Source organism: Anomaloglossus baeobatrachus, unplaced genomic scaffold (assembly GCF_048569485.1).
Source record: "Anomaloglossus baeobatrachus isolate aAnoBae1 unplaced genomic scaffold, aAnoBae1.hap1 Scaffold_4894, whole genome shotgun sequence".
In the NCBI taxonomy this organism is placed as follows: domain Eukaryota; kingdom Metazoa; phylum Chordata; class Amphibia; order Anura; family Aromobatidae; genus Anomaloglossus; species Anomaloglossus baeobatrachus.
Genome location: NW_027444244.1, coordinates 1 through 26,431, shown reverse-complemented (window position 1 = coordinate 26,431; position 26,431 = coordinate 1). Strand labels below are relative to the sequence as shown.

The window sequence follows — 26,431 nt, the reverse complement described above, 5'->3', positions numbered from 1 at the left end:
GATAGTAAGCTTTTCTGTAGTCTGCCTGTTGATGTATTTTCCGTTTGAACTGTGCACAACATGAAGAGACGGAACACTGGCGGCTTGTCACAATGCCCCCCGATGACATCACAATAGCGCTGCTGCCTAGAAAACAAGCTGCGCAGAAGAAGTTGTTCTTTGGGTGGGAGGGTGGGCTAGTGGAAGGAGGGGGCAATCTCTTTTTTTCCCGGGTGGTAGGGGGATGACAGGAGAAGGGAAGCGGGTGGTGAGAAAGGTACAGAGGGCAGGGTTTGGGGGCTGGGAAGGAAAGGGAAAAGATTAGGGTTTGGGGATGATGAAAGGGCTTTCTACGGGTAAGGATGGCAAAGGGTGGCAGTGACGGAAAGTCAGGCAACCTGTCCTGTCCGTCTTTTTGTATCGTGAATTGGAAAGACTGCAAGGGGGAGGGGAGTTGCTTGCGCCCTAAAGGAGGAGTTATTCAGATTCATTGCAGTGGGCGGCGGCTGCAAAACGCACCATTCTTCTTGTTTTGGCTCTGCAAAGCAGCCTTTTCAAGGGTTGGCTTGGGTGACAAAATGTCTTGTGTAGGCGTGGGTTTGTCTCCCTCTCGCTCTCTCTCCCTAAGATGTGTCCGGCATAGGCCAGGGTGCCACTCGAGGCCCAAACCAATTCTGGTTATCGCTTCTCGGCCTTTTGGCTAAGATCAAGTGTAGTATCTGTTCTTATCAGTTTAATATCTGATACGTCCCCTATCTGGGGACCATATATTAAATGGATTTTTAGAACAGGGAGATGGAAAAAGAGCTTGCTCTGTCCACTCCACGCATTGACCTGGTATTGCAGTACCTCCAGGAACGGTGCACCCCTTCTTAACCCAGTTTCCAAAAGCAGAACTCAATTCACCTGATTCATATTAGCCCGATTTAATGAATTGGAAGAAAGCATACGTCTTCATATGCACCTCAATTTGGCCCATTCACTTTTCACACTTCCTCCTTTTGTTTTTTATCTTTCACACTTTTGACTTTCTTTATTCATCCAAATAGCAAACTCATCACCACTCAACCTGACCAACTCGGCTATGTCCCCGTGCTGCAGTTCTCTGTCTTATCTAGATCATTTGCAATTGAATGGAATAGATCCCTTTTGGACAAAGTGGATTCACCTGCTGCTGCAGTGACCACAGGTGTGATAACATCTAGAATTGGCATCTGGTGCGATCTCTCCGCTTCCACTCCAAAGAAAGTTACCTGTTTATTCCTATCATGCATTGGTTTTTGGGGTTTTCTTTGAGTAATGATGATCTCTTTAGTAGTCTGTTGGCGCCCTCTCCTGGAGGAATAGTTTGCTTGCTCTTGGACATTCTAAAAGAGAGGTCATGATAGACATTGAGCTTCTGAGCTCAATTGGGGACAGTCATGGGTGATGAATGTTTGCAACCTACTGCGAAGCCTCATACCGCAATATAAGGAACGTCAAATACTAAGAAAGGGCGGCCTATGAAAGAATTACTACTTTCAATAAGTACACTTAAACGGCTAATTGGGAATAGAAAAACTGTAAAAAGCCCTCTGAGAAAGCCCCCCTCTAACCTTTGATAGTAAGCTTTTCTGTAGTCTGCCTGTTGATGTATTTTCCGTTTGAACTGTGCACAACATGAAGAGACGGAACACTGGCGGCTTGTCACAATGCCCCCCGATGACATCACAATAGCGCTGCTGCCTAGAAAACAAGCTGCGCAGAAGAAGTTGTTCTTTGGGTGGGAGGGTGGGCTAGTGGAAGGAGGGGGCAATCTCTTTTTTTCCCGGGTGGTAGGGGGATGACAGGAGAAGGGAAGCGGGTGGTGAGAAAGGTACAGAGGGCAGGGTTTGGGGGCTGGGAAGGAAAGGGAAAAGATTAGGGTTTGGGGATGATGAAAGGGCTTTCTACGGGTAAGGATGGCAAAGGGTGGCAGTGACGGAAAGTCAGGCAACCTGTCCTGTCCGTCTTTTTGTATCGTGAATTGGAAAGACTGCAAGGGGGAGGGGAGTTGCTTGCGCCCTAAAGGAGGAGTTATTCAGATTCATTGCAGTGGGCGGCGGCTGCAAAACGCACCATTCTTCTTGTTTTGGCTCTGCAAAGCAGCCTTTTCAAGGGTTGGCTTGGGTGACAAAATGTCTTGTGTAGGCGTGGGTTTGTCTCCCTCTCGCTCTCTCTCCCTAAGATGTGTCCGGCATAGGCCAGGGTGCCACTCGAGGCCCAAACCAATTCTGGTTATCGCTTCTCGGCCTTTTGGCTAAGATCAAGTGTAGTATCTGTTCTTATCAGTTTAATATCTGATACGTCCCCTATCTGGGGACCATATATTAAATGGATTTTTAGAACAGGGAGATGGAAAAAGAGCTTGCTCTGTCCACTCCACGCATTGACCTGGTATTGCAGTACCTCCAGGAACGGTGCACCCCTTCTTAACCCAGTTTCCAAAAGCAGAACTCAATTCACCTGATTCATATTAGCCCGATTTAATGAATTGGAAGAAAGCATACGTCTTCATATGCACCTCAATTTGGCCCATTCACTTTTCACACTTCCTCCTTTTGTTTTTTATCTTTCACACTTTTGACTTTCTTTATTCATCCAAATAGCAAACTCATCACCACTCAACCTGACCAACTCGGCTATGTCCCCGTGCTGCAGTTCTCTGTCTTATCTAGATCATTTGCAATTGAATGGAATAGATCCCTTTTGGACAAAGTGGATTCACCTGCTGCTGCAGTGACCACAGGTGTGATAACATCTAGAATTGGCATCTGGTGCGATCTCTCCGCTTCCACTCCAAAGAAAGTTACCTGTTTATTCCTATCATGCATTGGTTTTTGGGGTTTTCTTTGAGTAATGATGATCTCTTTAGTAGTCTGTTGGCGCCCTCTCCTGGAGGAATAGTTTGCTTGCTCTTGGACATTCTAAAAGAGAGGTCATGATAGACATTGAGCTTCTGAGCTCAATTGGGGACAGTCATGGGTGATGAATGTTTGCAACCTACTGCGAAGCCTCATACCGCAATATAAGGAACGTCAAATACTAAGAAAGGGCGGCCTATGAAAGAATTACTACTTTCAATAAGTACACTTAAACGGCTAATTGGGAATAGAAAAACTGTAAAAAGCCCTCTGAGAAAGCCCCCCTCTAACCTTTGATAGTAAGCTTTTCTGTAGTCTGCCTGTTGATGTATTTTCCGTTTGAACTGTGCACAACATGAAGAGACGGAACACTGGCGGCTTGTCACAATGCCCCCCGATGACATCACAATAGCGCTGCTGCCTAGAAAACAAGCTGCGCAGAAGAAGTTGTTCTTTGGGTGGGAGGGTGGGCTAGTGGAAGGAGGGGGCAATCTCTTTTTTTCCCGGGTGGTAGGGGGATGACAGGAGAAGGGAAGCGGGTGGTGAGAAAGGTACAGAGGGCAGGGTTTGGGGGCTGGGAAGGAAAGGGAAAAGATTAGGGTTTGGGGATGATGAAAGGGCTTTCTACGGGTAAGGATGGCAAAGGGTGGCAGTGACGGAAAGTCAGGCAACCTGTCCTGTCCGTCTTTTTGTATCGTGAATTGGAAAGACTGCAAGGGGGAGGGGAGTTGCTTGCGCCCTAAAGGAGGAGTTATTCAGATTCATTGCAGTGGGCGGCGGCTGCAAAACGCACCATTCTTCTTGTTTTGGCTCTGCAAAGCAGCCTTTTCAAGGGTTGGCTTGGGTGACAAAATGTCTTGTGTAGGCGTGGGTTTGTCTCCCTCTCGCTCTCTCTCCCTAAGATGTGTCCGGCATAGGCCAGGGTGCCACTCGAGGCCCAAACCAATTCTGGTTATCGCTTCTCGGCCTTTTGGCTAAGATCAAGTGTAGTATCTGTTCTTATCAGTTTAATATCTGATACGTCCCCTATCTGGGGACCATATATTAAATGGATTTTTAGAACAGGGAGATGGAAAAAGAGCTTGCTCTGTCCACTCCACGCATTGACCTGGTATTGCAGTACCTCCAGGAACGGTGCACCCCTTCTTAACCCAGTTTCCAAAAGCAGAACTCAATTCACCTGATTCATATTAGCCCGATTTAATGAATTGGAAGAAAGCATACGTCTTCATATGCACCTCAATTTGGCCCATTCACTTTTCACACTTCCTCCTTTTGTTTTTTATCTTTCACACTTTTGACTTTCTTTATTCATCCAAATAGCAAACTCATCACCACTCAACCTGACCAACTCGGCTATGTCCCCGTGCTGCAGTTCTCTGTCTTATCTAGATCATTTGCAATTGAATGGAATAGATCCCTTTTGGACAAAGTGGATTCACCTGCTGCTGCAGTGACCACAGGTGTGATAACATCTAGAATTGGCATCTGGTGCGATCTCTCCGCTTCCACTCCAAAGAAAGTTACCTGTTTATTCCTATCATGCATTGGTTTTTGGGGTTTTCTTTGAGTAATGATGATCTCTTTAGTAGTCTGTTGGCGCCCTCTCCTGGAGGAATAGTTTGCTTGCTCTTGGACATTCTAAAAGAGAGGTCATGATAGACATTGAGCTTCTGAGCTCAATTGGGGACAGTCATGGGTGATGAATGTTTGCAACCTACTGCGAAGCCTCATACCGCAATATAAGGAACGTCAAATACTAAGAAAGGGCGGCCTATGAAAGAATTACTACTTTCAATAAGTACACTTAAACGGCTAATTGGGAATAGAAAAACTGTAAAAAGCCCTCTGAGAAAGCCCCCCTCTAACCTTTGATAGTAAGCTTTTCTGTAGTCTGCCTGTTGATGTATTTTCCGTTTGAACTGTGCACAACATGAAGAGACGGAACACTGGCGGCTTGTCACAATGCCCCCCGATGACATCACAATAGCGCTGCTGCCTAGAAAACAAGCTGCGCAGAAGAAGTTGTTCTTTGGGTGGGAGGGTGGGCTAGTGGAAGGAGGGGGCAATCTCTTTTTTTCCCGGGTGGTAGGGGGATGACAGGAGAAGGGAAGCGGGTGGTGAGAAAGGTACAGAGGGCAGGGTTTGGGGGCTGGGAAGGAAAGGGAAAAGATTAGGGTTTGGGGATGATGAAAGGGCTTTCTACGGGTAAGGATGGCAAAGGGTGGCAGTGACGGAAAGTCAGGCAACCTGTCCTGTCCGTCTTTTTGTATCGTGAATTGGAAAGACTGCAAGGGGGAGGGGAGTTGCTTGCGCCCTAAAGGAGGAGTTATTCAGATTCATTGCAGTGGGCGGCGGCTGCAAAACGCACCATTCTTCTTGTTTTGGCTCTGCAAAGCAGCCTTTTCAAGGGTTGGCTTGGGTGACAAAATGTCTTGTGTAGGCGTGGGTTTGTCTCCCTCTCGCTCTCTCTCCCTAAGATGTGTCCGGCATAGGCCAGGGTGCCACTCGAGGCCCAAACCAATTCTGGTTATCGCTTCTCGGCCTTTTGGCTAAGATCAAGTGTAGTATCTGTTCTTATCAGTTTAATATCTGATACGTCCCCTATCTGGGGACCATATATTAAATGGATTTTTAGAACAGGGAGATGGAAAAAGAGCTTGCTCTGTCCACTCCACGCATTGACCTGGTATTGCAGTACCTCCAGGAACGGTGCACCCCTTCTTAACCCAGTTTCCAAAAGCAGAACTCAATTCACCTGATTCATATTAGCCCGATTTAATGAATTGGAAGAAAGCATACGTCTTCATATGCACCTCAATTTGGCCCATTCACTTTTCACACTTCCTCCTTTTGTTTTTTATCTTTCACACTTTTGACTTTCTTTATTCATCCAAATAGCAAACTCATCACCACTCAACCTGACCAACTCGGCTATGTCCCCGTGCTGCAGTTCTCTGTCTTATCTAGATCATTTGCAATTGAATGGAATAGATCCCTTTTGGACAAAGTGGATTCACCTGCTGCTGCAGTGACCACAGGTGTGATAACATCTAGAATTGGCATCTGGTGCGATCTCTCCGCTTCCACTCCAAAGAAAGTTACCTGTTTATTCCTATCATGCATTGGTTTTTGGGGTTTTCTTTGAGTAATGATGATCTCTTTAGTAGTCTGTTGGCGCCCTCTCCTGGAGGAATAGTTTGCTTGCTCTTGGACATTCTAAAAGAGAGGTCATGATAGACATTGAGCTTCTGAGCTCAATTGGGGACAGTCATGGGTGATGAATGTTTGCAACCTACTGCGAAGCCTCATACCGCAATATAAGGAACGTCAAATACTAAGAAAGGGCGGCCTATGAAAGAATTACTACTTTCAATAAGTACACTTAAACGGCTAATTGGGAATAGAAAAACTGTAAAAAGCCCTCTGAGAAAGCCCCCCTCTAACCTTTGATAGTAAGCTTTTCTGTAGTCTGCCTGTTGATGTATTTTCCGTTTGAACTGTGCACAACATGAAGAGACGGAACACTGGCGGCTTGTCACAATGCCCCCCGATGACATCACAATAGCGCTGCTGCCTAGAAAACAAGCTGCGCAGAAGAAGTTGTTCTTTGGGTGGGAGGGTGGGCTAGTGGAAGGAGGGGGCAATCTCTTTTTTTCCCGGGTGGTAGGGGGATGACAGGAGAAGGGAAGCGGGTGGTGAGAAAGGTACAGAGGGCAGGGTTTGGGGGCTGGGAAGGAAAGGGAAAAGATTAGGGTTTGGGGATGATGAAAGGGCTTTCTACGGGTAAGGATGGCAAAGGGTGGCAGTGACGGAAAGTCAGGCAACCTGTCCTGTCCGTCTTTTTGTATCGTGAATTGGAAAGACTGCAAGGGGGAGGGGAGTTGCTTGCGCCCTAAAGGAGGAGTTATTCAGATTCATTGCAGTGGGCGGCGGCTGCAAAACGCACCATTCTTCTTGTTTTGGCTCTGCAAAGCAGCCTTTTCAAGGGTTGGCTTGGGTGACAAAATGTCTTGTGTAGGCGTGGGTTTGTCTCCCTCTCGCTCTCTCTCCCTAAGATGTGTCCGGCATAGGCCAGGGTGCCACTCGAGGCCCAAACCAATTCTGGTTATCGCTTCTCGGCCTTTTGGCTAAGATCAAGTGTAGTATCTGTTCTTATCAGTTTAATATCTGATACGTCCCCTATCTGGGGACCATATATTAAATGGATTTTTAGAACAGGGAGATGGAAAAAGAGCTTGCTCTGTCCACTCCACGCATTGACCTGGTATTGCAGTACCTCCAGGAACGGTGCACCCCTTCTTAACCCAGTTTCCAAAAGCAGAACTCAATTCACCTGATTCATATTAGCCCGATTTAATGAATTGGAAGAAAGCATACGTCTTCATATGCACCTCAATTTGGCCCATTCACTTTTCACACTTCCTCCTTTTGTTTTTTATCTTTCACACTTTTGACTTTCTTTATTCATCCAAATAGCAAACTCATCACCACTCAACCTGACCAACTCGGCTATGTCCCCGTGCTGCAGTTCTCTGTCTTATCTAGATCATTTGCAATTGAATGGAATAGATCCCTTTTGGACAAAGTGGATTCACCTGCTGCTGCAGTGACCACAGGTGTGATAACATCTAGAATTGGCATCTGGTGCGATCTCTCCGCTTCCACTCCAAAGAAAGTTACCTGTTTATTCCTATCATGCATTGGTTTTTGGGGTTTTCTTTGAGTAATGATGATCTCTTTAGTAGTCTGTTGGCGCCCTCTCCTGGAGGAATAGTTTGCTTGCTCTTGGACATTCTAAAAGAGAGGTCATGATAGACATTGAGCTTCTGAGCTCAATTGGGGACAGTCATGGGTGATGAATGTTTGCAACCTACTGCGAAGCCTCATACCGCAATATAAGGAACGTCAAATACTAAGAAAGGGCGGCCTATGAAAGAATTACTACTTTCAATAAGTACACTTAAACGGCTAATTGGGAATAGAAAAACTGTAAAAAGCCCTCTGAGAAAGCCCCCCTCTAACCTTTGATAGTAAGCTTTTCTGTAGTCTGCCTGTTGATGTATTTTCCGTTTGAACTGTGCACAACATGAAGAGACGGAACACTGGCGGCTTGTCACAATGCCCCCCGATGACATCACAATAGCGCTGCTGCCTAGAAAACAAGCTGCGCAGAAGAAGTTGTTCTTTGGGTGGGAGGGTGGGCTAGTGGAAGGAGGGGGCAATCTCTTTTTTTCCCGGGTGGTAGGGGGATGACAGGAGAAGGGAAGCGGGTGGTGAGAAAGGTACAGAGGGCAGGGTTTGGGGGCTGGGAAGGAAAGGGAAAAGATTAGGGTTTGGGGATGATGAAAGGGCTTTCTACGGGTAAGGATGGCAAAGGGTGGCAGTGACGGAAAGTCAGGCAACCTGTCCTGTCCGTCTTTTTGTATCGTGAATTGGAAAGACTGCAAGGGGGAGGGGAGTTGCTTGCGCCCTAAAGGAGGAGTTATTCAGATTCATTGCAGTGGGCGGCGGCTGCAAAACGCACCATTCTTCTTGTTTTGGCTCTGCAAAGCAGCCTTTTCAAGGGTTGGCTTGGGTGACAAAATGTCTTGTGTAGGCGTGGGTTTGTCTCCCTCTCGCTCTCTCTCCCTAAGATGTGTCCGGCATAGGCCAGGGTGCCACTCGAGGCCCAAACCAATTCTGGTTATCGCTTCTCGGCCTTTTGGCTAAGATCAAGTGTAGTATCTGTTCTTATCAGTTTAATATCTGATACGTCCCCTATCTGGGGACCATATATTAAATGGATTTTTAGAACAGGGAGATGGAAAAAGAGCTTGCTCTGTCCACTCCACGCATTGACCTGGTATTGCAGTACCTCCAGGAACGGTGCACCCCTTCTTAACCCAGTTTCCAAAAGCAGAACTCAATTCACCTGATTCATATTAGCCCGATTTAATGAATTGGAAGAAAGCATACGTCTTCATATGCACCTCAATTTGGCCCATTCACTTTTCACACTTCCTCCTTTTGTTTTTTATCTTTCACACTTTTGACTTTCTTTATTCATCCAAATAGCAAACTCATCACCACTCAACCTGACCAACTCGGCTATGTCCCCGTGCTGCAGTTCTCTGTCTTATCTAGATCATTTGCAATTGAATGGAATAGATCCCTTTTGGACAAAGTGGATTCACCTGCTGCTGCAGTGACCACAGGTGTGATAACATCTAGAATTGGCATCTGGTGCGATCTCTCCGCTTCCACTCCAAAGAAAGTTACCTGTTTATTCCTATCATGCATTGGTTTTTGGGGTTTTCTTTGAGTAATGATGATCTCTTTAGTAGTCTGTTGGCGCCCTCTCCTGGAGGAATAGTTTGCTTGCTCTTGGACATTCTAAAAGAGAGGTCATGATAGACATTGAGCTTCTGAGCTCAATTGGGGACAGTCATGGGTGATGAATGTTTGCAACCTACTGCGAAGCCTCATACCGCAATATAAGGAACGTCAAATACTAAGAAAGGGCGGCCTATGAAAGAATTACTACTTTCAATAAGTACACTTAAACGGCTAATTGGGAATAGAAAAACTGTAAAAAGCCCTCTGAGAAAGCCCCCCTCTAACCTTTGATAGTAAGCTTTTCTGTAGTCTGCCTGTTGATGTATTTTCCGTTTGAACTGTGCACAACATGAAGAGACGGAACACTGGCGGCTTGTCACAATGCCCCCCGATGACATCACAATAGCGCTGCTGCCTAGAAAACAAGCTGCGCAGAAGAAGTTGTTCTTTGGGTGGGAGGGTGGGCTAGTGGAAGGAGGGGGCAATCTCTTTTTTTCCCGGGTGGTAGGGGGATGACAGGAGAAGGGAAGCGGGTGGTGAGAAAGGTACAGAGGGCAGGGTTTGGGGGCTGGGAAGGAAAGGGAAAAGATTAGGGTTTGGGGATGATGAAAGGGCTTTCTACGGGTAAGGATGGCAAAGGGTGGCAGTGACGGAAAGTCAGGCAACCTGTCCTGTCCGTCTTTTTGTATCGTGAATTGGAAAGACTGCAAGGGGGAGGGGAGTTGCTTGCGCCCTAAAGGAGGAGTTATTCAGATTCATTGCAGTGGGCGGCGGCTGCAAAACGCACCATTCTTCTTGTTTTGGCTCTGCAAAGCAGCCTTTTCAAGGGTTGGCTTGGGTGACAAAATGTCTTGTGTAGGCGTGGGTTTGTCTCCCTCTCGCTCTCTCTCCCTAAGATGTGTCCGGCATAGGCCAGGGTGCCACTCGAGGCCCAAACCAATTCTGGTTATCGCTTCTCGGCCTTTTGGCTAAGATCAAGTGTAGTATCTGTTCTTATCAGTTTAATATCTGATACGTCCCCTATCTGGGGACCATATATTAAATGGATTTTTAGAACAGGGAGATGGAAAAAGAGCTTGCTCTGTCCACTCCACGCATTGACCTGGTATTGCAGTACCTCCAGGAACGGTGCACCCCTTCTTAACCCAGTTTCCAAAAGCAGAACTCAATTCACCTGATTCATATTAGCCCGATTTAATGAATTGGAAGAAAGCATACGTCTTCATATGCACCTCAATTTGGCCCATTCACTTTTCACACTTCCTCCTTTTGTTTTTTATCTTTCACACTTTTGACTTTCTTTATTCATCCAAATAGCAAACTCATCACCACTCAACCTGACCAACTCGGCTATGTCCCCGTGCTGCAGTTCTCTGTCTTATCTAGATCATTTGCAATTGAATGGAATAGATCCCTTTTGGACAAAGTGGATTCACCTGCTGCTGCAGTGACCACAGGTGTGATAACATCTAGAATTGGCATCTGGTGCGATCTCTCCGCTTCCACTCCAAAGAAAGTTACCTGTTTATTCCTATCATGCATTGGTTTTTGGGGTTTTCTTTGAGTAATGATGATCTCTTTAGTAGTCTGTTGGCGCCCTCTCCTGGAGGAATAGTTTGCTTGCTCTTGGACATTCTAAAAGAGAGGTCATGATAGACATTGAGCTTCTGAGCTCAATTGGGGACAGTCATGGGTGATGAATGTTTGCAACCTACTGCGAAGCCTCATACCGCAATATAAGGAACGTCAAATACTAAGAAAGGGCGGCCTATGAAAGAATTACTACTTTCAATAAGTACACTTAAACGGCTAATTGGGAATAGAAAAACTGTAAAAAGCCCTCTGAGAAAGCCCCCCTCTAACCTTTGATAGTAAGCTTTTCTGTAGTCTGCCTGTTGATGTATTTTCCGTTTGAACTGTGCACAACATGAAGAGACGGAACACTGGCGGCTTGTCACAATGCCCCCCGATGACATCACAATAGCGCTGCTGCCTAGAAAACAAGCTGCGCAGAAGAAGTTGTTCTTTGGGTGGGAGGGTGGGCTAGTGGAAGGAGGGGGCAATCTCTTTTTTTCCCGGGTGGTAGGGGGATGACAGGAGAAGGGAAGCGGGTGGTGAGAAAGGTACAGAGGGCAGGGTTTGGGGGCTGGGAAGGAAAGGGAAAAGATTAGGGTTTGGGGATGATGAAAGGGCTTTCTACGGGTAAGGATGGCAAAGGGTGGCAGTGACGGAAAGTCAGGCAACCTGTCCTGTCCGTCTTTTTGTATCGTGAATTGGAAAGACTGCAAGGGGGAGGGGAGTTGCTTGCGCCCTAAAGGAGGAGTTATTCAGATTCATTGCAGTGGGCGGCGGCTGCAAAACGCACCATTCTTCTTGTTTTGGCTCTGCAAAGCAGCCTTTTCAAGGGTTGGCTTGGGTGACAAAATGTCTTGTGTAGGCGTGGGTTTGTCTCCCTCTCGCTCTCTCTCCCTAAGATGTGTCCGGCATAGGCCAGGGTGCCACTCGAGGCCCAAACCAATTCTGGTTATCGCTTCTCGGCCTTTTGGCTAAGATCAAGTGTAGTATCTGTTCTTATCAGTTTAATATCTGATACGTCCCCTATCTGGGGACCATATATTAAATGGATTTTTAGAACAGGGAGATGGAAAAAGAGCTTGCTCTGTCCACTCCACGCATTGACCTGGTATTGCAGTACCTCCAGGAACGGTGCACCCCTTCTTAACCCAGTTTCCAAAAGCAGAACTCAATTCACCTGATTCATATTAGCCCGATTTAATGAATTGGAAGAAAGCATACGTCTTCATATGCACCTCAATTTGGCCCATTCACTTTTCACACTTCCTCCTTTTGTTTTTTATCTTTCACACTTTTGACTTTCTTTATTCATCCAAATAGCAAACTCATCACCACTCAACCTGACCAACTCGGCTATGTCCCCGTGCTGCAGTTCTCTGTCTTATCTAGATCATTTGCAATTGAATGGAATAGATCCCTTTTGGACAAAGTGGATTCACCTGCTGCTGCAGTGACCACAGGTGTGATAACATCTAGAATTGGCATCTGGTGCGATCTCTCCGCTTCCACTCCAAAGAAAGTTACCTGTTTATTCCTATCATGCATTGGTTTTTGGGGTTTTCTTTGAGTAATGATGATCTCTTTAGTAGTCTGTTGGCGCCCTCTCCTGGAGGAATAGTTTGCTTGCTCTTGGACATTCTAAAAGAGAGGTCATGATAGACATTGAGCTTCTGAGCTCAATTGGGGACAGTCATGGGTGATGAATGTTTGCAACCTACTGCGAAGCCTCATACCGCAATATAAGGAACGTCAAATACTAAGAAAGGGCGGCCTATGAAAGAATTACTACTTTCAATAAGTACACTTAAACGGCTAATTGGGAATAGAAAAACTGTAAAAAGCCCTCTGAGAAAGCCCCCCTCTAACCTTTGATAGTAAGCTTTTCTGTAGTCTGCCTGTTGATGTATTTTCCGTTTGAACTGTGCACAACATGAAGAGACGGAACACTGGCGGCTTGTCACAATGCCCCCCGATGACATCACAATAGCGCTGCTGCCTAGAAAACAAGCTGCGCAGAAGAAGTTGTTCTTTGGGTGGGAGGGTGGGCTAGTGGAAGGAGGGGGCAATCTCTTTTTTTCCCGGGTGGTAGGGGGATGACAGGAGAAGGGAAGCGGGTGGTGAGAAAGGTACAGAGGGCAGGGTTTGGGGGCTGGGAAGGAAAGGGAAAAGATTAGGGTTTGGGGATGATGAAAGGGCTTTCTACGGGTAAGGATGGCAAAGGGTGGCAGTGACGGAAAGTCAGGCAACCTGTCCTGTCCGTCTTTTTGTATCGTGAATTGGAAAGACTGCAAGGGGGAGGGGAGTTGCTTGCGCCCTAAAGGAGGAGTTATTCAGATTCATTGCAGTGGGCGGCGGCTGCAAAACGCACCATTCTTCTTGTTTTGGCTCTGCAAAGCAGCCTTTTCAAGGGTTGGCTTGGGTGACAAAATGTCTTGTGTAGGCGTGGGTTTGTCTCCCTCTCGCTCTCTCTCCCTAAGATGTGTCCGGCATAGGCCAGGGTGCCACTCGAGGCCCAAACCAATTCTGGTTATCGCTTCTCGGCCTTTTGGCTAAGATCAAGTGTAGTATCTGTTCTTATCAGTTTAATATCTGATACGTCCCCTATCTGGGGACCATATATTAAATGGATTTTTAGAACAGGGAGATGGAAAAAGAGCTTGCTCTGTCCACTCCACGCATTGACCTGGTATTGCAGTACCTCCAGGAACGGTGCACCCCTTCTTAACCCAGTTTCCAAAAGCAGAACTCAATTCACCTGATTCATATTAGCCCGATTTAATGAATTGGAAGAAAGCATACGTCTTCATATGCACCTCAATTTGGCCCATTCACTTTTCACACTTCCTCCTTTTGTTTTTTATCTTTCACACTTTTGACTTTCTTTATTCATCCAAATAGCAAACTCATCACCACTCAACCTGACCAACTCGGCTATGTCCCCGTGCTGCAGTTCTCTGTCTTATCTAGATCATTTGCAATTGAATGGAATAGATCCCTTTTGGACAAAGTGGATTCACCTGCTGCTGCAGTGACCACAGGTGTGATAACATCTAGAATTGGCATCTGGTGCGATCTCTCCGCTTCCACTCCAAAGAAAGTTACCTGTTTATTCCTATCATGCATTGGTTTTTGGGGTTTTCTTTGAGTAATGATGATCTCTTTAGTAGTCTGTTGGCGCCCTCTCCTGGAGGAATAGTTTGCTTGCTCTTGGACATTCTAAAAGAGAGGTCATGATAGACATTGAGCTTCTGAGCTCAATTGGGGACAGTCATGGGTGATGAATGTTTGCAACCTACTGCGAAGCCTCATACCGCAATATAAGGAACGTCAAATACTAAGAAAGGGCGGCCTATGAAAGAATTACTACTTTCAATAAGTACACTTAAATGGCTAATTGGGAATAGAAAAACTGTAAAAAGCCCTCTGAGAAAGCCCCCCTCTAACCTTTGATAGTAAGCTTTTCTGTAGTCTGCCTGTTGATGTATTTTCCGTTTGAACTGTGCACAACATGAAGAGACGGAACACTGGCGGCTTGTCACAATGCCCCCCGATGACATCACAATAGCGCTGCTGCCTAGAAAACAAGCTGCGCAGAAGAAGTTGTTCTTTGGGTGGGAGGGTGGGCTAGTGGAAGGAGGGGGCAATCTCTTTTTTTCCCGGGTGGTAGGGGGATGACAGGAGAAGGGAAGCGGGTGGTGAGAAAGGTACAGAGGGCAGGGTTTGGGGGCTGGGAAGGAAAGGGAAAAGATTAGGGTTTGGGGATGATGAAAGGGCTTTCTACGGGTAAGGATGGCAAAGGGTGGCAGTGACGGAAAGTCAGGCAACCTGTCCTGTCCGTCTTTTTGTATCGTGAATTGGAAAGACTGCAAGGGGGAGGGGAGTTGCTTGCGCCCTAAAGGAGGAGTTATTCAGATTCATTGCAGTGGGCGGCGGCTGCAAAACGCACCATTCTTCTTGTTTTGGCTCTGCAAAGCAGCCTTTTCAAGGGTTGGCTTGGGTGACAAAATGTCTTGTGTAGGCGTGGGTTTGTCTCCCTCTCGCTCTCTCTCCCTAAGATGTGTCCGGCATAGGCCAGGGTGCCACTCGAGGCCCAAACCAATTCTGGTTATCGCTTCTCGGCCTTTTGGCTAAGATCAAGTGTAGTATCTGTTCTTATCAGTTTAATATCTGATACGTCCCCTATCTGGGGACCATATATTAAATGGATTTTTAGAACAGGGAGATGGAAAAAGAGCTTGCTCTGTCCACTCCACGCATTGACCTGGTATTGCAGTACCTCCAGGAACGGTGCACCCCTTCTTAACCCAGTTTCCAAAAGCAGAACTCAATTCACCTGATTCATATTAGCCCGATTTAATGAATTGGAAGAAAGCATACGTCTTCATATGCACCTCAATTTGGCCCATTCACTTTTCACACTTCCTCCTTTTGTTTTTTATCTTTCACACTTTTGACTTTCTTTATTCATCCAAATAGCAAACTCATCACCACTCAACCTGACCAACTCGGCTATGTCCCCGTGCTGCAGTTCTCTGTCTTATCTAGATCATTTGCAATTGAATGGAATAGATCCCTTTTGGACAAAGTGGATTCACCTGCTGCTGCAGTGACCACAGGTGTGATAACATCTAGAATTGGCATCTGGTGCGATCTCTCCGCTTCCACTCCAAAGAAAGTTACCTGTTTATTCCTATCATGCATTGGTTTTTGGGGTTTTCTTTGAGTAATGATGATCTCTTTAGTAGTCTGTTGGCGCCCTCTCCTGGAGGAATAGTTTGCTTGCTCTTGGACATTCTAAAAGAGAGGTCATGATAGACATTGAGCTTCTGAGCTCAATTGGGGACAGTCATGGGTGATGAATGTTTGCAACCTACTGCGAAGCCTCATACCGCAATATAAGGAACGTCAAATACTAAGAAAGGGCGGCCTATGAAAGAATTACTACTTTCAATAAGTACACTTAAACGGCTAATTGGGAATAGAAAAACTGTAAAAAGCCCTCTGAGAAAGCCCCCCTCTAACCTTTGATAGTAAGCTTTTCTGTAGTCTGCCTGTTGATGTATTTTCCGTTTGAACTGTGCACAACATGAAGAGACGGAACACTGGCGGCTTGTCACAATGCCCCCCGATGACATCACAATAGCGCTGCTGCCTAGAAAACAAGCTGCGCAGAAGAAGTTGTTCTTTGGGTGGGAGGGTGGGCTAGTGGAAGGAGGGGGCAATCTCTTTTTTTCCCGGGTGGTAGGGGGATGACAGGAGAAGGGAAGCGGGTGGTGAGAAAGGTACAGAGGGCAGGGTTTGGGGGCTGGGAAGGAAAGGGAAAAGATTAGGGTTTGGGGATGATGAAAGGGCTTTCTACGGGTAAGGATGGCAAAGGGTGGCAGTGACGGAAAGTCAGGCAACCTGTCCTGTCCGTCTTTTTGTATCGTGAATTGGAAAGACTGCAAGGGGGAGGGGAGTTGCTTGCGCCCTAAAGGAGGAGTTATTCAGATTCATTGCAGTGGGCGGCGGCTGCAAAACGCACCATTCTTCTTGTTTTGGCTCTGCAAAGCAGCCTTTTCAAGGGTTGGCTTGGGTGACAAAATGTCTTGTGTAGGCGTGGGTTTGTCTCCCTCTCGCTCTCTCTCCCTAAGATGTGTCCGGCATAGGCCAGGGTGCCACTCGAGGCCCAAACCAATTCTGGTTATCGCTTCTCGGCCTTTTGGCTAAGATCAAGTGTAGTATCTGTTCTTATCAGTTTAATATCTGATACGTCCCCTATCTGGGGACCATATATTAAATGGATTTTTAGAACAGGGAGATGGAAAAAGAGCTTGCTCTGTCCACTCCACGCATTGACCTGGTATTGCAGTACCTCCAGGAACGGTGCACCCCTTCTTAACCCAGTTTCCAAAAGCAGAACTCAATTCACCTGATTCATATTAGCCCGATTTAATGAATTGGAAGAAAGCATACGTCTTCATATGCACCTCAATTTGGCCCATTCACTTTTCACACTTCCTCCTTTTGTTTTTTATCTTTCACACTTTTGACTTTCTTTATTCATCCAAATAGCAAACTCATCACCACTCAACCTGACCAACTCGGCTATGTCCCCGTGCTGCAGTTCTCTGTCTTATCTAGATCATTTGCAATTGAATGGAATAGATCCCTTTTGGACAAAGTGGATTCACCTGCTGCTGCAGTGACCACAGGTGTGATAACATCTAGAATTGGCATCTGGTGCGATCTCTCCGCTTCCACTCCAAAGAAAGTTACCTGTTTATTCCTATCATGCATTGGTTTTTGGGGTTTTCTTTGAGTAATGATGATCTCTTTAGTAGTCTGTTGGCGCCCTCTCCTGGAGGAATAGTTTGCTTGCTCTTGGACATTCTAAAAGAGAGGTCATGATAGACATTGAGCTTCTGAGCTCAATTGGGGACAGTCATGGGTGATGAATGTTTGCAACCTACTGCGAAGCCTCATACCGCAATATAAGGAACGTCAAATACTAAGAAAGGGCGGCCTATGAAAGAATTACTACTTTCAATAAGTACACTTAAACGGCTAATTGGGAATAGAAAAACTGTAAAAAGCCCTCTGAGAAAGCCCCCCTCTAACCTTTGATAGTAAGCTTTTCTGTAGTCTGCCTGTTGATGTATTTTCCGTTTGAACTGTGCACAACATGAAGAGACGGAACACTGGCGGCTTGTCACAATGCCCCCCGATGACATCACAATAGCGCTGCTGCCTAGAAAACAAGCTGCGCAGAAGAAGTTGTTCTTTGGGTGGGAGGGTGGGCTAGTGGAAGGAGGGGGCAATCTCTTTTTTTCCCGGGTGGTAGGGGGATGACAGGAGAAGGGAAGCGGGTGGTGAGAAAGGTACAGAGGGCAGGGTTTGGGGGCTGGGAAGGAAAGGGAAAAGATTAGGGTTTGGGGATGATGAAAGGGCTTTCTACGGGTAAGGATGGCAAAGGGTGGCAGTGACGGAAAGTCAGGCAACCTGTCCTGTCCGTCTTTTTGTATCGTGAATTGGAAAGACTGCAAGGGGGAGGGGAGTTGCTTGCGCCCTAAAGGAGGAGTTATTCAGATTCATTGCAGTGGGCGGCGGCTGCAAAACGCACCATTCTTCTTGTTTTGGCTCTGCAAAGCAGCCTTTTCAAGGGTTGGCTTGGGTGACAAAATGTCTTGTGTAGGCGTGGGTTTGTCTCCCTCTCGCTCTCTCTCCCTAAGATGTGTCCGGCATAGGCCAGGGTGCCACTCGAGGCCCAAACCAATTCTGGTTATCGCTTCTCGGCCTTTTGGCTAAGATCAAGTGTAGTATCTGTTCTTATCAGTTTAATATCTGATACGTCCCCTATCTGGGGACCATATATTAAATGGATTTTTAGAACAGGGAGATGGAAAAAGAGCTTGCTCTGTCCACTCCACGCATTGACCTGGTATTGCAGTACCTCCAGGAACGGTGCACCCCTTCTTAACCCAGTTTCCAAAAGCAGAACTCAATTCACCTGATTCATATTAGCCCGATTTAATGAATTGGAAGAAAGCATACGTCTTCATATGCACCTCAATTTGGCCCATTCACTTTTCACACTTCCTCCTTTTGTTTTTTATCTTTCACACTTTTGACTTTCTTTATTCATCCAAATAGCAAACTCATCACCACTCAACCTGACCAACTCGGCTATGTCCCCGTGCTGCAGTTCTCTGTCTTATCTAGATCATTTGCAATTGAATGGAATAGATCCCTTTTGGACAAAGTGGATTCACCTGCTGCTGCAGTGACCACAGGTGTGATAACATCTAGAATTGGCATCTGGTGCGATCTCTCCGCTTCCACTCCAAAGAAAGTTACCTGTTTATTCCTATCATGCATTGGTTTTTGGGGTTTTCTTTGAGTAATGATGATCTCTTTAGTAGTCTGTTGGCGCCCTCTCCTGGAGGAATAGTTTGCTTGCTCTTGGACATTCTAAAAGAGAGGTCATGATAGACATTGAGCTTCTGAGCTCAATTGGGGACAGTCATGGGTGATGAATGTTTGCAACCTACTGCGAAGCCTCATACCGCAATATAAGGAACGTCAAATACTAAGAAAGGGCGGCCTATGAAAGAATTACTACTTTCAATAAGTACACTTAAACGGCTAATTGGGAATAGAAAAACTGTAAAAAGCCCTCTGAGAAAGCCCCCCTCTAACCTTTGATAGTAAGCTTTTCTGTAGTCTGCCTGTTGATGTATTTTCCGTTTGAACTGTGCACAACATGAAGAGACGGAACACTGGCGGCTTGTCACAATGCCCCCCGATGACATCACAATAGCGCTGCTGCCTAGAAAACAAGCTGCGCAGAAGAAGTTGTTCTTTGGGTGGGAGGGTGGGCTAGTGGAAGGAGGGGGCAATCTCTTTTTTTCCCGGGTGGTAGGGGGATGACAGGAGAAGGGAAGCGGGTGGTGAGAAAGGTACAGAGGGCAGGGTTTGGGGGCTGGGAAGGAAAGGGAAAAGATTAGGGTTTGGGGATGATGAAAGGGCTTTCTACGGGTAAGGATGGCAAAGGGTGGCAGTGACGGAAAGTCAGGCAACCTGTCCTGTCCGTCTTTTTGTATCGTGAATTGGAAAGACTGCAAGGGGGAGGGGAGTTGCTTGCGCCCTAAAGGAGGAGTTATTCAGATTCATTGCAGTGGGCGGCGGCTGCAAAACGCACCATTCTTCTTGTTTTGGCTCTGCAAAGCAGCCTTTTCAAGGGTTGGCTTGGGTGACAAAATGTCTTGTGTAGGCGTGGGTTTGTCTCCCTCTCGCTCTCTCTCCCTAAGATGTGTCCGGCATAGGCCAGGGTGCCACTCGAGGCCCAAACCAATTCTGGTTATCGCTTCTCGGCCTTTTGGCTAAGATCAAGTGTAGTATCTGTTCTTATCAGTTTAATATCTGATACGTCCCCTATCTGGGGACCATATATTAAATGGATTTTTAGAACAGGGAGATGGAAAAAGAGCTTGCTCTGTCCACTCCACGCATTGACCTGGTATTGCAGTACCTCCAGGAACGGTGCACCCCTTCTTAACCCAGTTTCCAAAAGCAGAACTCAATTCACCTGATTCATATTAGCCCGATTTAATGAATTGGAAGAAAGCATACGTCTTCATATGCACCTCAATTTGGCCCATTCACTTTTCACACTTCCTCCTTTTGTTTTTTATCTTTCACACTTTTGACTTTCTTTATTCATCCAAATAGCAAACTCATCACCACTCAACCTGACCAACTCGGCTATGTCCCCGTGCTGCAGTTCTCTGTCTTATCTAGATCATTTGCAATTGAATGGAATAGATCCCTTTTGGACAAAGTGGATTCACCTGCTGCTGCAGTGACCACAGGTGTGATAACATCTAGAATTGGCATCTGGTGCGATCTCTCCGCTTCCACTCCAAAGAAAGTTACCTGTTTATTCCTATCATGCATTGGTTTTTGGGGTTTTCTTTGAGTAATGATGATCTCTTTAGTAGTCTGTTGGCGCCCTCTCCTGGAGGAATAGTTTGCTTGCTCTTGGACATTCTAAAAGAGAGGTCATGATAGACATTGAGCTTCTGAGCTCAATTGGGGACAGTCATGGGTGATGAATGTTTGCAACCTACTGCGAAGCCTCATACCGCAATATAAGGAACGTCAAATACTAAGAAAGGGCGGCCTATGAAAGAATTACTACTTTCAATAAGTACACTTAAACGGCTAATTGGGAATAGAAAAACTGTAAAAAGCCCTCTGAGAAAGCCCCCCTCTAACCTTTGATAGTAAGCTTTTCTGTAGTCTGCCTGTTGATGTATTTTCCGTTTGAACTGTGCACAACATGAAGAGACGGAACACTGGCGGCTTGTCACAATGCCCCCCGATGACATCACAATAGCGCTGCTGCCTAGAAAACAAGCTGCGCAGAAGAAGTTGTTCTTTGGGTGGGAGGGTGGGCTAGTGGAAGGAGGGGGCAATCTCTTTTTTTCCCGGGTGGTAGGGGGATGACAGGAGAAGGGAAGCGGGTGGTGAGAAAGGTACAGAGGGCAGGGTTTGGGGGCTGGGAAGGAAAGGGAAAAGATTAGGGTTTGGGGATGATGAAAGGGCTTTCTACGGGTAAGGATGGCAAAGGGTGGCAGTGACGGAAAGTCAGGCAACCTGTCCTGTCCGTCTTTTTGTATCGTGAATTGGAAAGACTGCAAGGGGGAGGGGAGTTGCTTGCGCCCTAAAGGAGGAGTTATTCAGATTCATTGCAGTGGGCGGCGGCTGCAAAACGCACCATTCTTCTTGTTTTGGCTCTGCAAAGCAGCCTTTTCAAGGGTTGGCTTGGGTGACAAAATGTCTTGTGTAGGCGTGGGTTTGTCTCCCTCTCGCTCTCTCTCCCTAAGATGTGTCCGGCATAGGCCAGGGTGCCACTCGAGGCCCAAACCAATTCTGGTTATCGCTTCTCGGCCTTTTGGCTAAGATCAAGTGTAGTATCTGTTCTTATCAGTTTAATATCTGATACGTCCCCTATCTGGGGACCATATATTAAATGGATTTTTAGAACAGGGAGATGGAAAAAGAGCTTGCTCTGTCCACTCCACGCATTGACCTGGTATTGCAGTACCTCCAGGAACGGTGCACCCCTTCTTAACCCAGTTTCCAAAAGCAGAACTCAATTCACCTGATTCATATTAGCCCGATTTAATGAATTGGAAGAAAGCATACGTCTTCATATGCACCTCAATTTGGCCCATTCACTTTTCACACTTCCTCCTTTTGTTTTTTATCTTTCACACTTTTGACTTTCTTTATTCATCCAAATAGCAAACTCATCACCACTCAACCTGACCAACTCGGCTATGTCCCCGTGCTGCAGTTCTCTGTCTTATCTAGATCATTTGCAATTGAATGGAATAGATCCCTTTTGGACAAAGTGGATTCACCTGCTGCTGCAGTGACCACAGGTGTGATAACATCTAGAATTGGCATCTGGTGCGATCTCTCCGCTTCCACTCCAAAGAAAGTTACCTGTTTATTCCTATCATGCATTGGTTTTTGGGGTTTTCTTTGAGTAATGATGATCTCTTTAGTAGTCTGTTGGCGCCCTCTCCTGGAGGAATAGTTTGCTTGCTCTTGGACATTCTAAAAGAGAGGTCATGATAGACATTGAGCTTCTGAGCTCAATTGGGGACAGTCATGGGTGATGAATGTTTGCAACCTACTGCGAAGCCTCATACCGCAATATAAGGAACGTCAAATACTAAGAAAGGGCGGCCTATGAAAGAATTACTACTTTCAATAAGTACACTTAAACGGCTAATTGGGAATAGAAAAACTGTAAAAAGCCCTCTGAGAAAGCCCCCCTCTAACCTTTGATAGTAAGCTTTTCTGTAGTCTGCCTGTTGATGTATTTTCCGTTTGAACTGTGCACAACATGAAGAGACGGAACACTGGCGGCTTGTCACAATGCCCCCCGATGACATCACAATAGCGCTGCTGCCTAGAAAACAAGCTGCGCAGAAGAAGTTGTTCTTTGGGTGGGAGGGTGGGCTAGTGGAAGGAGGGGGCAATCTCTTTTTTTCCCGGGTGGTAGGGGGATGACAGGAGAAGGGAAGCGGGTGGTGAGAAAGGTACAGAGGGCAGGGTTTGGGGGCTGGGAAGGAAAGGGAAAAGATTAGGGTTTGGGGATGATGAAAGGGCTTTCTACGGGTAAGGATGGCAAAGGGTGGCAGTGACGGAAAGTCAGGCAACCTGTCCTGTCCGTCTTTTTGTATCGTGAATTGGAAAGACTGCAAGGGGGAGGGGAGTTGCTTGCGCCCTAAAGGAGGAGTTATTCAGATTCATTGCAGTGGGCGGCGGCTGCAAAACGCACCATTCTTCTTGTTTTGGCTCTGCAAAGCAGCCTTTTCAAGGGTTGGCTTGGGTGACAAAATGTCTTGTGTAGGCGTGGGTTTGTCTCCCTCTCGCTCTCTCTCCCTAAGATGTGTCCGGCATAGGCCAGGGTGCCACTCGAGGCCCAAACCAATTCTGGTTATCGCTTCTCGGCCTTTTGGCTAAGATCAAGTGTAGTATCTGTTCTTATCAGTTTAATATCTGATACGTCCCCTATCTGGGGACCATATATTAAATGGATTTTTAGAACAGGGAGATGGAAAAAGAGCTTGCTCTGTCCACTCCACGCATTGACCTGGTATTGCAGTACCTCCAGGAACGGTGCACCCCTTCTTAACCCAGTTTCCAAAAGCAGAACTCAATTCACCTGATTCATATTAGCCCGATTTAATGAATTGGAAGAAAGCATACGTCTTCATATGCACCTCAATTTGGCCCATTCACTTTTCACACTTCCTCCTTTTGTTTTTTATCTTTCACACTTTTGACTTTCTTTATTCATCCAAATAGCAAACTCATCACCACTCAACCTGACCAACTCGGCTATGTCCCCGTGCTGCAGTTCTCTGTCTTATCTAGATCATTTGCAATTGAATGGAATAGATCCCTTTTGGACAAAGTGGATTCACCTGCTGCTGCAGTGACCACAGGTGTGATAACATCTAGAATTGGCATCTGGTGCGATCTCTCCGCTTCCACTCCAAAGAAAGTTACCTGTTTATTCCTATCATGCATTGGTTTTTGGGGTTTTCTTTGAGTAATGATGATCTCTTTAGTAGTCTGTTGGCGCCCTCTCCTGGAGGAATAGTTTGCTTGCTCTTGGACATTCTAAAAGAGAGGTCATGATAGACATTGAGCTTCTGAGCTCAATTGGGGACAGTCATGGGTGATGAATGTTTGCAACCTACTGCGAAGCCTCATACCGCAATATAAGGAACGTCAAATACTAAGAAAGGGCGGCCTATGAAAGAATTACTACTTTCAATAAGTACACTTAAACGGCTAATTGGGAATAGAAAAACTGTAAAAAGCCCTCTGAGAAAGCCCCCCTCTAACCTTTGATAGTAAGCTTTTCTGTAGTCTGCCTGTTGATGTATTTTCCGTTTGAACTGTGCACAACATGAAGAGACGGAACACTGGCGGCTTGTCACAATGCCCCCCGATGACATCACAATAGCGCTGCTGCCTAGAAAACAAGCTGCGCAGAAGAAGTTGTTCTTTGGGTGGGAGGGTGGGCTAGTGGAAGGAGGGGGCAATCTCTTTTTTTCCCGGGTGGTAGGGGGATGACAGGAGAAGGGAAGCGGGTGGTGAGAAAGGTACAGAGGGCAGGGTTTGGGGGCTGGGAAGGAAAGGGAAAAGATTAGGGTTTGGGGATGATGAAAGGGCTTTCTACGGGTAAGGATGGCAAAGGGTGGCAGTGACGGAAAGTCAGGCAACCTGTCCTGTCCGTCTTTTTGTATCGTGAATTGGAAAGACTGCAAGGGGGAGGGGAGTTGCTTGCGCCCTAAAGGAGGAGTTATTCAGATTCATTGCAGTGGGCGGCGGCTGCAAAACGCACCATTCTTCTTGTTTTGGCTCTGCAAAGCAGCCTTTTCAAGGGTTGGCTTGGGTGACAAAATGTCTTGTGTAGGCGTGGGTTTGTCTCCCTCTCGCTCTCTCTCCCTAAGATGTGTCCGGCATAGGCCAGGGTGCCACTCGAGGCCCAAACCAATTCTGGTTATCGCTTCTCGGCCTTTTGGCTAAGATCAAGTGTAGTATCTGTTCTTATCAGTTTAATATCTGATACGTCCCCTATCTGGGGACCATATATTAAATGGATTTTTAGAACAGGGAGATGGAAAAAGAGCTTGCTCTGTCCACTCCACGCATTGACCTGGTATTGCAGTACCTCCAGGAACGGTGCACCCCTTCTTAACCCAGTTTCCAAAAGCAGAACTCAATTCACCTGATTCATATTAGCCCGATTTAATGAATTGGAAGAAAGCATACGTCTTCATATGCACCTCAATTTGGCCCATTCACTTTTCACACTTCCTCCTTTTGTTTTTTATCTTTCACACTTTTGACTTTCTTTATTCATCCAAATAGCAAACTCATCACCACTCAACCTGACCAACTCGGCTATGTCCCCGTGCTGCAGTTCTCTGTCTTATCTAGATCATTTGCAATTGAATGGAATAGATCCCTTTTGGACAAAGTGGATTCACCTGCTGCTGCAGTGACCACAGGTGTGATAACATCTAGAATTGGCATCTGGTGCGATCTCTCCGCTTCCACTCCAAAGAAAGTTACCTGTTTATTCCTATCATGCATTGGTTTTTGGGGTTTTCTTTGAGTAATGATGATCTCTTTAGTAGTCTGTTGGCGCCCTCTCCTGGAGGAATAGTTTGCTTGCTCTTGGACATTCTAAAAGAGAGGTCATGATAGACATTGAGCTTCTGAGCTCAATTGGGGACAGTCATGGGTGATGAATGTTTGCAACCTACTGCGAAGCCTCATACCGCAATATAAGGAACGTCAAATACTAAGAAAGGGCGGCCTATGAAAGAATTACTACTTTCAATAAGTACACTTAAACGGCTAATTGGGAATAGAAAAACTGTAAAAAGCCCTCTGAGAAAGCCCCCCTCTAACCTTTGATAGTAAGCTTTTCTGTAGTCTGCCTGTTGATGTATTTTCCGTTTGAACTGTGCACAACATGAAGAGACGGAACACTGGCGGCTTGTCACAATGCCCCCCGATGACATCACAATAGCGCTGCTGCCTAGAAAACAAGCTGCGCAGAAGAAGTTGTTCTTTGGGTGGGAGGGTGGGCTAGTGGAAGGAGGGGGCAATCTCTTTTTTTCCCGGGTGGTAGGGGGATGACAGGAGAAGGGAAGCGGGTGGTGAGAAAGGTACAGAGGGCAGGGTTTGGGGGCTGGGAAGGAAAGGGAAAAGATTAGGGTTTGGGGATGATGAAAGGGCTTTCTACGGGTAAGGATGGCAAAGGGTGGCAGTGACGGAAAGTCAGGCAACCTGTCCTGTCCGTCTTTTTGTATCGTGAATTGGAAAGACTGCAAGGGGGAGGGGAGTTGCTTGCGCCCTAAAGGAGGAGTTATTCAGATTCATTGCAGTGGGCGGCGGCTGCAAAACGCACCATTCTTCTTGTTTTGGCTCTGCAAAGCAGCCTTTTCAAGGGTTGGCTTGGGTGACAAAATGTCTTGTGTAGGCGTGGGTTTGTCTCCCTCTCGCTCTCTCTCCCTAAGATGTGTCCGGCATAGGCCAGGGTGCCACTCGAGGCCCAAACCAATTCTGGTTATCGCTTCTCGGCCTTTTGGCTAAGATCAAGTGTAGTATCTGTTCTTATCAGTTTAATATCTGATACGTCCCCTATCTGGGGACCATATATTAAATGGATTTTTAGAACAGGGAGATGGAAAAAGAGCTTGCTCTGTCCACTCCACGCATTGACCTGGTATTGCAGTACCTCCAGGAACGGTGCACCCCTTCTTAACCCAGTTTCCAAAAGCAGAACTCAATTCACCTGATTCATATTAGCCCGATTTAATGAATTGGAAGAAAGCATACGTCTTCATATGCACCTCAATTTGGCCCATTCACTTTTCACACTTCCTCCTTTTGTTTTTTATCTTTCACACTTTTGACTTTCTTTATTCATCCAAATAGCAAACTCATCACCACTCAACCTGACCAACTCGGCTATGTCCCCGTGCTGCAGTTCTCTGTCTTATCTAGATCATTTGCAATTGAATGGAATAGATCCCTTTTGGACAAAGTGGATTCACCTGCTGCTGCAGTGACCACAGGTGTGATAACATCTA

At 46.4% G+C, this 26,431-nt stretch overlaps 17 non-coding genes across 17 annotated transcripts; all 17 read left to right on the top strand.

The window, feature by feature from the left end:
- The first annotated feature begins 659 nt into the window (after window positions 1-659).
- On the top strand, window positions 660-850 carry LOC142281951 (U2 spliceosomal RNA). Its single transcript, XR_012743946.1, has one exon. It is a non-coding gene; the product is annotated as a U2 spliceosomal RNA (small nuclear RNA).
- A 1,387-nt stretch (window positions 851-2,237) lies between these two features.
- On the top strand, window positions 2,238-2,428 carry LOC142281950 (U2 spliceosomal RNA). The gene has a single exon (XR_012743945.1). It is a non-coding gene; the product is annotated as a U2 spliceosomal RNA (small nuclear RNA).
- Window positions 2,429-3,815: 1,387 nt separating this feature from the next.
- Window positions 3,816-4,006, top strand: LOC142281948 (U2 spliceosomal RNA). Its single transcript, XR_012743943.1, has one exon. It is a non-coding gene; the product is annotated as a U2 spliceosomal RNA (small nuclear RNA).
- A 1,387-nt stretch (window positions 4,007-5,393) lies between these two features.
- LOC142281947 (U2 spliceosomal RNA) lies at window positions 5,394-5,584 on the top strand. The gene has a single exon (XR_012743942.1). It is a non-coding gene; the product is annotated as a U2 spliceosomal RNA (small nuclear RNA).
- A 1,387-nt stretch (window positions 5,585-6,971) lies between these two features.
- On the top strand, window positions 6,972-7,162 carry LOC142281946 (U2 spliceosomal RNA). The gene has a single exon (XR_012743941.1). It is a non-coding gene; the product is annotated as a U2 spliceosomal RNA (small nuclear RNA).
- Window positions 7,163-8,549: 1,387 nt separating this feature from the next.
- On the top strand, window positions 8,550-8,740 carry LOC142281945 (U2 spliceosomal RNA). Its single transcript, XR_012743940.1, has one exon. It is a non-coding gene; the product is annotated as a U2 spliceosomal RNA (small nuclear RNA).
- A 1,387-nt stretch (window positions 8,741-10,127) lies between these two features.
- LOC142281944 (U2 spliceosomal RNA) lies at window positions 10,128-10,318 on the top strand. The gene has a single exon (XR_012743939.1). It is a non-coding gene; the product is annotated as a U2 spliceosomal RNA (small nuclear RNA).
- A 1,387-nt stretch (window positions 10,319-11,705) lies between these two features.
- LOC142281943 (U2 spliceosomal RNA) lies at window positions 11,706-11,896 on the top strand. Its single transcript, XR_012743938.1, has one exon. It is a non-coding gene; the product is annotated as a U2 spliceosomal RNA (small nuclear RNA).
- A 1,387-nt stretch (window positions 11,897-13,283) lies between these two features.
- On the top strand, window positions 13,284-13,474 carry LOC142281942 (U2 spliceosomal RNA). The gene has a single exon (XR_012743937.1). It is a non-coding gene; the product is annotated as a U2 spliceosomal RNA (small nuclear RNA).
- A 1,387-nt stretch (window positions 13,475-14,861) lies between these two features.
- On the top strand, window positions 14,862-15,052 carry LOC142281941 (U2 spliceosomal RNA). The gene has a single exon (XR_012743936.1). It is a non-coding gene; the product is annotated as a U2 spliceosomal RNA (small nuclear RNA).
- A 1,387-nt stretch (window positions 15,053-16,439) lies between these two features.
- On the top strand, window positions 16,440-16,630 carry LOC142281940 (U2 spliceosomal RNA). The gene has a single exon (XR_012743935.1). It is a non-coding gene; the product is annotated as a U2 spliceosomal RNA (small nuclear RNA).
- A 1,387-nt stretch (window positions 16,631-18,017) lies between these two features.
- LOC142281939 (U2 spliceosomal RNA) lies at window positions 18,018-18,208 on the top strand. Its single transcript, XR_012743934.1, has one exon. It is a non-coding gene; the product is annotated as a U2 spliceosomal RNA (small nuclear RNA).
- Window positions 18,209-19,595: 1,387 nt separating this feature from the next.
- On the top strand, window positions 19,596-19,786 carry LOC142281954 (U2 spliceosomal RNA). The gene has a single exon (XR_012743949.1). It is a non-coding gene; the product is annotated as a U2 spliceosomal RNA (small nuclear RNA).
- Window positions 19,787-21,173: 1,387 nt separating this feature from the next.
- On the top strand, window positions 21,174-21,364 carry LOC142281953 (U2 spliceosomal RNA). Its single transcript, XR_012743948.1, has one exon. It is a non-coding gene; the product is annotated as a U2 spliceosomal RNA (small nuclear RNA).
- A 1,387-nt stretch (window positions 21,365-22,751) lies between these two features.
- LOC142281952 (U2 spliceosomal RNA) lies at window positions 22,752-22,942 on the top strand. Its single transcript, XR_012743947.1, has one exon. It is a non-coding gene; the product is annotated as a U2 spliceosomal RNA (small nuclear RNA).
- A 1,387-nt stretch (window positions 22,943-24,329) lies between these two features.
- Window positions 24,330-24,520, top strand: LOC142281949 (U2 spliceosomal RNA). Its single transcript, XR_012743944.1, has one exon. It is a non-coding gene; the product is annotated as a U2 spliceosomal RNA (small nuclear RNA).
- Window positions 24,521-25,907: 1,387 nt separating this feature from the next.
- Window positions 25,908-26,098, top strand: LOC142281938 (U2 spliceosomal RNA). Its single transcript, XR_012743933.1, has one exon. It is a non-coding gene; the product is annotated as a U2 spliceosomal RNA (small nuclear RNA).
- Window positions 26,099-26,431: the final 333 nt, after the last annotated feature.